The sequence below is a fragment of the Oncorhynchus masou genome, chromosome 19 (assembly GCF_036934945.1).
Source record: "Oncorhynchus masou masou isolate Uvic2021 chromosome 19, UVic_Omas_1.1, whole genome shotgun sequence".
NCBI classification, from domain to species: Eukaryota; Metazoa; Chordata; class Actinopteri; order Salmoniformes; family Salmonidae; genus Oncorhynchus; species Oncorhynchus masou.
The window spans coordinates 36718482-36725981 of NC_088230.1; positions in this window are offsets into that span (position 1 = coordinate 36718482).

Here is a 7500-nt window from a genome sequence, read left to right on the forward strand (position 1 = left end):
GGAGGCAGGCAGCTGGGTCCAGGGGCAGGCAGAAGGTCATACACAGGAGGAGGCAGGTAGCTGGGTCCAGGGGCAGGCAGAAGGTCATACACAGGAGGAGGCAGGTAGCTGGGTCCAGGGGCAGGCAGAAGGTCATACACAGGAGGAGGCAGGTAGCTGGGTCCAGGGGCAGGCAGAAGGTCATACACAGGTGGAGGCAGGCAGCTGGGTCCAGGGGCAGGCAGAAGGTCATACACAGGAGGAGGCAGGTAGCTGGGTCCAGGGGCAGGCAGAAGGTCATACACAGGAGGAGGCAGGCAGCTGGGTCCAGGGGCAGGCAGAAGGTCATACACAGGAGGAGGCAGGTAGCTGGGTCCAGGGGCAGGCAGAAGGTCATACACAGGTGGAGGCAGGCAGCTGGGTCCAGGGGCAGGCAGAAGGTCATACACAGGAGGAGGCAGGTAGCTGGGTCCAGGGGCAGGCAGAAGGTCATACACAGGAGGAGGCAGGTATCTGGGTCCAGGGGCAGGCAGAAGGTCATACACAGGTGGAGGCAGGCAGCTGGGTCCAGGGGCAGGCAGAAGGTCATACACAGGAGGAGGCAGGTAGCTGGGTCCAGGGGCAGGCAGAAGGTCATACACAGGGGGTTCAAAAGGGCAACAGTACAGGCAGGAAAAGGCTGATAAAATAGTCTGGGAGATCGGGCAATAAGTCAATCTTGTACAGATCAGGCAATTGTTCAGACAGAAATCTTGTACAGGCAGGGAATAAGCAAAAGGTGTCGTTAGTGAGGCATGCAAAAACTCACTAAACAGATAACATCCCTGGTCATCCTCTGATCTGGTGGACTCACTAAACAGAGAACATCCCTGGTCATCCTACTACCTCTGATCTGGCGGACTCACATGCTTTGTAAATCATGTCTGAGTGTTGAAGCAGGTCCCTGGCTAAGTAAATAAAATAAAAACAAGAAAATAGTGCCGTCTGGTTTGCTTAATATAAGGAATTTGAAATAATTTATACTTTTACTTTTTGGTACTGAAGTCTGTTTTAGCAATTACATTTACTTTTGATACTTAAGTATATGTAGAATATAAAAATATAAAAGTATGTAAATGAATATAATATATTTTCCAACAAAGGAAATAGGAGGTAATTTAAAGAGGAGAGGTCATCACCAAGAATATAGAGAGAGGAGGTCATCACTAGTAATATAAAGAGAGGAGGTCATCACAAGTAATAGAGAGGGGAGGTCATCAACAGTAACATAGAAGATGAGGTCATCACCAATAATATAAAGAGAGTTCATCACCAGGTATATAAAAGGAGGTCATCACCAGTAATATAGAGAGAGGAGGTCATCACCAGTAATATAAAGAGGAGGGCATCACTAGGTAGCCTAGTGGTTAGAGCATTGGACCTGTAACCGGAAGGTTGCAAGTTCAAACCCCGAGTTGACAAGGTACAAATCTGTCATTCTGCCCCTGAACAGGCAGTTAACCCACTGTTCCCAGGCCGTCATTGAAAATAAGATTTTGTTCTTAACTGACTTGGCTAGTTAAATAAAGGTTAAAAAGAAAAAAAAAAGAGAGAAAAGATCATCACCGGTAACATTTAGATAGGAAGTCATCACCATTTTTATAAAGAGAGGAGGTCATCACCAGAGAAAGGTAATCATTGGTAATATTGACACAGGATGTCAAAACGAGGTCATCTCCAGTAATATAAAGAGGAGGTCATCCCCAGTAATATAGAGAGAGGAGGTCATCACCAGTAATATAGAGAGAGGAGGTCATCACCAGTAATATAGAGAGAGGTCATCACCAGTAATATAGAGAGGAGGTCATCGCCAGTAATATAGAGAGAGGGTCATCACCAGTAATATAGAGAGGAGGTCATCACCAGTAATATAGAGAGGAGGTCATCACCAGTAATATAGAGAGGAGGTCATCACCAGTAAAATAGAGAGGAGGTCATCACCAGTAATATAGAGGAGGTCATCACCAGTAAAATAGAGAGTAGGTCATCACCAGTAAAATAGAGAGGAGGTCATCACCAGTAAAATAGAGAGAGGAGGTCATCACCAGTAATATAAAGAGAGGAGGTCATCACCAGTAATATAGAGAGGAGGTCATCACCAGTAATATAAAGAGAGGAGGTCATCACCAGTAAAATAGAGAGAGGAGGTCATCACCAGTAATATAAAGAGAGGAGGTCATCACCAGTAAAATAGAGAGGAGGTCATCACCAGTAATATAAAGAGAGGAGGTCATCACCAGTAAAATAGAGAGGAGGTCATCACCAGTAAAATAGAGAGAGGAGGTCATCACCAGTAATATAAAGAGAGGAGGTCATCAACAGTAATATAGAGAGAGAATATAGGTAAATAAACTCCATTTAACCCTATGATCAGCCATAGACTCCAGGATGTACAACAACAATGATCTGAGGTCCTTGAGCATCACATGTTGAAATTAAAACCCGTGTCAAGCAACTGAAACATTTACCCTCGACACATTTAAGCCAGTATCAGCATAGGTCTTTACTCGTTGATGTTTTGTACCTGAATTTCTCATGGCCATCATTCATTTAACAATACCAAAGCTGTGATGGACAAAAACTGTTTTGTGAAAATCTTATCGACCACAGCAAACAGGGGCATCATAAATGGAAAATCAATCCAAATCTATTTTCTTCATATCTGCTGTGGTGTCCAGAAGGTGTATAATGACAGAGATCCCCCATCAATCTGGTTACAAGCCATCAGGACTCCCATTATTATCTTGGAGAGGACTGGAGAGGACTGGAGAGGACTGGAGAGGTCTGGAGAGGGACTGGAGAGGACTGGAGAGGACTGGAGAGGACTGGAGAGGACTGGAGGGACTGGAGAGGACTGGAGAGGTCTGGAGAGGACTGGAGGGGACTGGAGGGGACTGGAGAGGACTGGAGAGGACTGGAGGGTCTGGAGAGGACTGGAGAGGACTGGAGAGGACTGGAGAGGACTGGAGAGGACTGGAGAGGACTGGAGAGGACTGGAGAGGACTGGAGAGGACTGGAGAGGACTGGAGAGGACTGGAGGGGACTGGAGAGGACTGGAGAGGACTGGAGAGGACTGGAGAGGACTGGAGTGGACTGGAGAGGACTGGAGAGGACTGGAGGGGACTGGAGAGGTCTGGAGTGGACTGGAGAGGACTGGAGAGGACTGGAGAGGTCTGGAGAGGACTGGAGAGGGACTGGAGAGGACTGGAGAGGACTGGAGAGGACTGGAGAGGACTGGAGAGGACTGGAGAGGTCTGGAGAGGACTGGAGAGGACTGGAGAGGACTGGAGAGGACTGGAGAGGACTGGAGAGGTCTGGAGAGGACTGGAGAGGACTGGAGAGGACTGGAGAGGACTGGAGAGGACTGGAGAGGTAATTAGAAGGCTAATATTTCCCCCACACATTCATTTTCTGTCTGTCCACTTCTCTCCTGTCCATCATACTGGAGAGGAGAGGGAATTGATACTGTATTAATCACAAATAGCGATGTTTGTGTCATATTATTATATTATGAGTTGCTGTGTGTTTAGAGTGGTTGATTGCTTTGGTGACTGTGTCCCAATATATTCTGCTTCATGAGAAGGCCTAGTGATGGGTAAAAAGAAAATCTGAAATGTTTAAAATCTTCAATTGCTTTCACCTATCCACGTCTTTTCAATTCGGCGTTATCAAAAGAAGACGATGCGAAGGAAATGATGTAATGAAGGGAAGACTATTTGACCATTTTGGGACACAGGCAATGAATCAATAAAACCTTGGCTGCGACTTTGACTTCTCTCTTTTCAATAGCTTTTTTGGTTGTTTTATAGTTTTTGACTTCCGCCCAGGGTTTTCTACTTTTGTTAACAGTTTCCAAGTAAGTTCTTCTCATCTTGTCAATGTTTCTCTGGCAGACATTCAGAGACGGCATCCAAAATGGCACCTAATCCCTATATAGTGCACTACTTTAGACCAGGGCACATAACCACCCTATTCCCTATATAGTGCACTACTTTAGACTAGGACCCATAGGCTTCTGTTCAAAAGTATTGCACTACGTAGGAATAGAGTGCCTTTTGGGATACATTCAGAGCATCCCAACAACCCAGCCCTGTGGTTTACAGAGCAGAGAAACAAAGGCGCAAAGAAATACCACTGCAGAAATGTACCCAACATATCATAATATCTCAAAGAAATACTAGCGAAATGTACCAAAAATATCATAATATCTCAAAGAAATACTAGCGAAATGTACCAAAAATATCATAATATCTCAAAGAAATACTAGCGAAATGTACCAAAAATATCATAATATCTCAAAGAAATACTAGCGAAATTTACCAAAAATATATCTCCAAAAATACCACTGCAGAAATGTACCAAAAATAATATGAAATACCATGTTAACCATGTTTTAACGTTATAAAACTGCTATATATCAAACTGCCTATTTTCTACAAAGTGTTGATAGCAGTGGATTTCTACGCTAACTTTTCAAAAAGATTATGTTGATATAGAATTTCACTAATTGCTGAGTTTTCTCTGTAAAGGCCGCTAGAAGAAACCACTGTAGGTCTGATTCATAATGATGACATGGTAGAGGAATCTTTCAGAAACGATCGCCTCCCGAATGGCTCCTATTCCCTGCATAGTGCACTACTTTAGATCAGGACCCATAACCACCCTATTCCCTACCTAGTGCACTACTTCAGACCAGGACCCATAACCACCCTATTCCCTACCTAATGCACTACTTCAGACCAGGACCCATAACCACCCTATTCCCTACCTAGTGCACTACTTCAGACCAGGACCCATAACCACCCTATTCCCTACCTAGTGCACTACTTCAGACCAGGACCCATAACCACCCTATTCCCTACCTAGTGCACTACTTCAGACCAGGACCCATAACCACCCTATTCCCTACCTAGTGCACTACTTCAGACCAGGACCCATAACCACCCTATTCCCTACCTAGTGCACTACTTCAGACCAGGACCCATAACCACCCTATTCCCTACCTAGTGCACTACTTCAGACCAGGACCCATAACCACCCTATTCCCTACCTAGTGCACTACTTCAGACCAGGACCCATAACCACCCTATTCCCTACCTAGTGCACTACTTCAGACCAGGACCCATAACCACCCTATTCCCTACCTAGTGCACTACTTCAGACCAGGACCCATAACCACCCTATTCCCTACCTAGTGCACTACTTTAGATCAGAACCCATAACCACCCTATTCCCTGCATAGTGCACTACTTTAGACCAGGACCCATAACCACCCTATTCCCTACATAGTGCGCTTACTTTAGACCAGAACCCATAACCACACTATTCCCTACATAGTGCACTACTTTAGACCAGGGCCCATAACCACCCTATTCCCTGCATATTGTACTACTTTAGACCAGGGCCCTGTTTAAACGTTGTGCACTATATACTGTAGGGAATAGAGTGCCATTTGGGTTCGTACCCTAATATTTGTCAAGGGCACACGGGGGAGGGGTGGGGGGGGTGGGGGTTAGCAGCTCTCTGTCTTCAGCCTGATGATTACAGGCAAAACTAAATCAAAACATTGATCAAACACTCACTACGAGAAGGATTGCAGCGCTAATGGAATCAGGCATCATCCCACTCAATTTCCTCACTTTAATATGAACTAATATAACCAATATACTGTATGTTTAAAAAATATATATACATAGATACTGCCCAGTTTTCACATCTGATATCCTTCTGGTGATACTTGTCTGCTTGCTACGAGTCTTTCTAATTCTATATACAGTAGGTAGACACATCCCAGGCTCACCCTTCCCAAGTGCCCAAAACTCTGTCCCTCATTGCACACCACACCCCCAGCTCTTCTCTCCTTTTCACTATGAGGATCCCTGGGACGTCCCTATCCTAATTCCTAACCCTAACCCATACACTTACCTTAACTATAACTCTTACCTAAACCTTACCCTTAGGTAAGGGTAGAGCTAGGGCTAGGGTAAGGGTTAAGGGGTTAGCCCCTTAACCCCTACCTAAACACTACCCTAACCCCTTAAACCTTACCCTACCTCTTAACCCTTACCTTAACCCCTACACTTACCCTAACCCCTTAACCCCTACCCTAACCCTACCTCTTAACCCTTTAACCCTTACCCTAGCCCCTTAACCCCTACCCTAACCCCTTAAACCTTACCCTACCTCTTATAATAATATATCCCATTTAGCAAACGCCTAGCGGAATCGAACCCACGACGCTTGGCGTTGCAAGCGCCATGCTCTACCGACTGAGCTATACACTGTCTCCTTAACCCGTACCTTCACCCTTTTAATGTATTTTTTACTTCAGTGGGGTGAAGTCAGAGTAGGACATCCCAAGAATCCCACTTAGACAATTCCTTCACTTTTCTCTCAATACATTTTCCCACTGCTCAGTTCCCCTTGAGAGCCAGACAGATATTGTGTGACACTGACCTCTGCAGGACTAAAGGAAGATTCTAAAAAGAAAACGTTCACGTTTGACTGATGATTTTTTAAATAAGCCTAAGCCATTGTGAGGTGGTGGGGGTTCTAAACCGACACAAGGTCAAATCAAATCAAATGTATTTATATAGCCCTTCGTACATCAGCTGATAGCTCAAAGTGCTGTGCAGAAACCCAGCCTAAAACCCCAAACAGCAAGCAATGATTTGATTTGACCTAGGGTCCTGTGTGGCTCAGTCGGTAGAGCATGGCGCTTGCAACGCCAAGCGTCATGGGTTCGATTCCCGCTGGGGCCACCCATATGTAAAAGTAGTGGCTCCAGCCGACTTGTAAGTCGCTTTGGACAAAAGCGTCTGCTAAATGGGATATATATAATGTAGATGTAGAAGCACGGTGGCTAGGAAAACTCCCTAGAAAGGCCAAAACCTAGGAAGAAACCTAGAGAGGAACCAGGCTATGTGGTGTGGTCAGTCCTCTTCTGGCTGTGCCGGGTGGAGATTATAACAGAACACGGCCAAGATGTTCAAATGTTCATGCTATGGATCATGCAGCTGTTTGATTTAGAATTGTAGGACCCCTTTAGGGATATAAAAAACAAATATTACAAAACGATTTGAAAAAATATTGAATTTGTCCTTTAACTACTATAGCCCAGAGAAATGCATAAGCGGTTTAAAGAAAAATATAATATACAAGATTACATACTAGGGCTCGATTCAATCCGTATCTTGGACGTTTAGCGCTATAGTACGATTGAAATTTCCCCATACAATATGTCTGCTCAATCAGAAACTACCTTTAAAATTTCAATCGCAGTGTAGCTCTAAACCTCCGCCATACGCATTGAACCCTAAATCATATGATACAGATTTGACACAATATCCTCCTTCCTAAAAAAAATCTAAAAGGTACAGGGACATGAAATGCAATTGCTCAGGCAAAGAAGTCCATCATGATAAAGTGAGTCATCCTCTTTACTATTGGTCGAAGCCTCTCTAGAATTTATCAAAGAAAAGT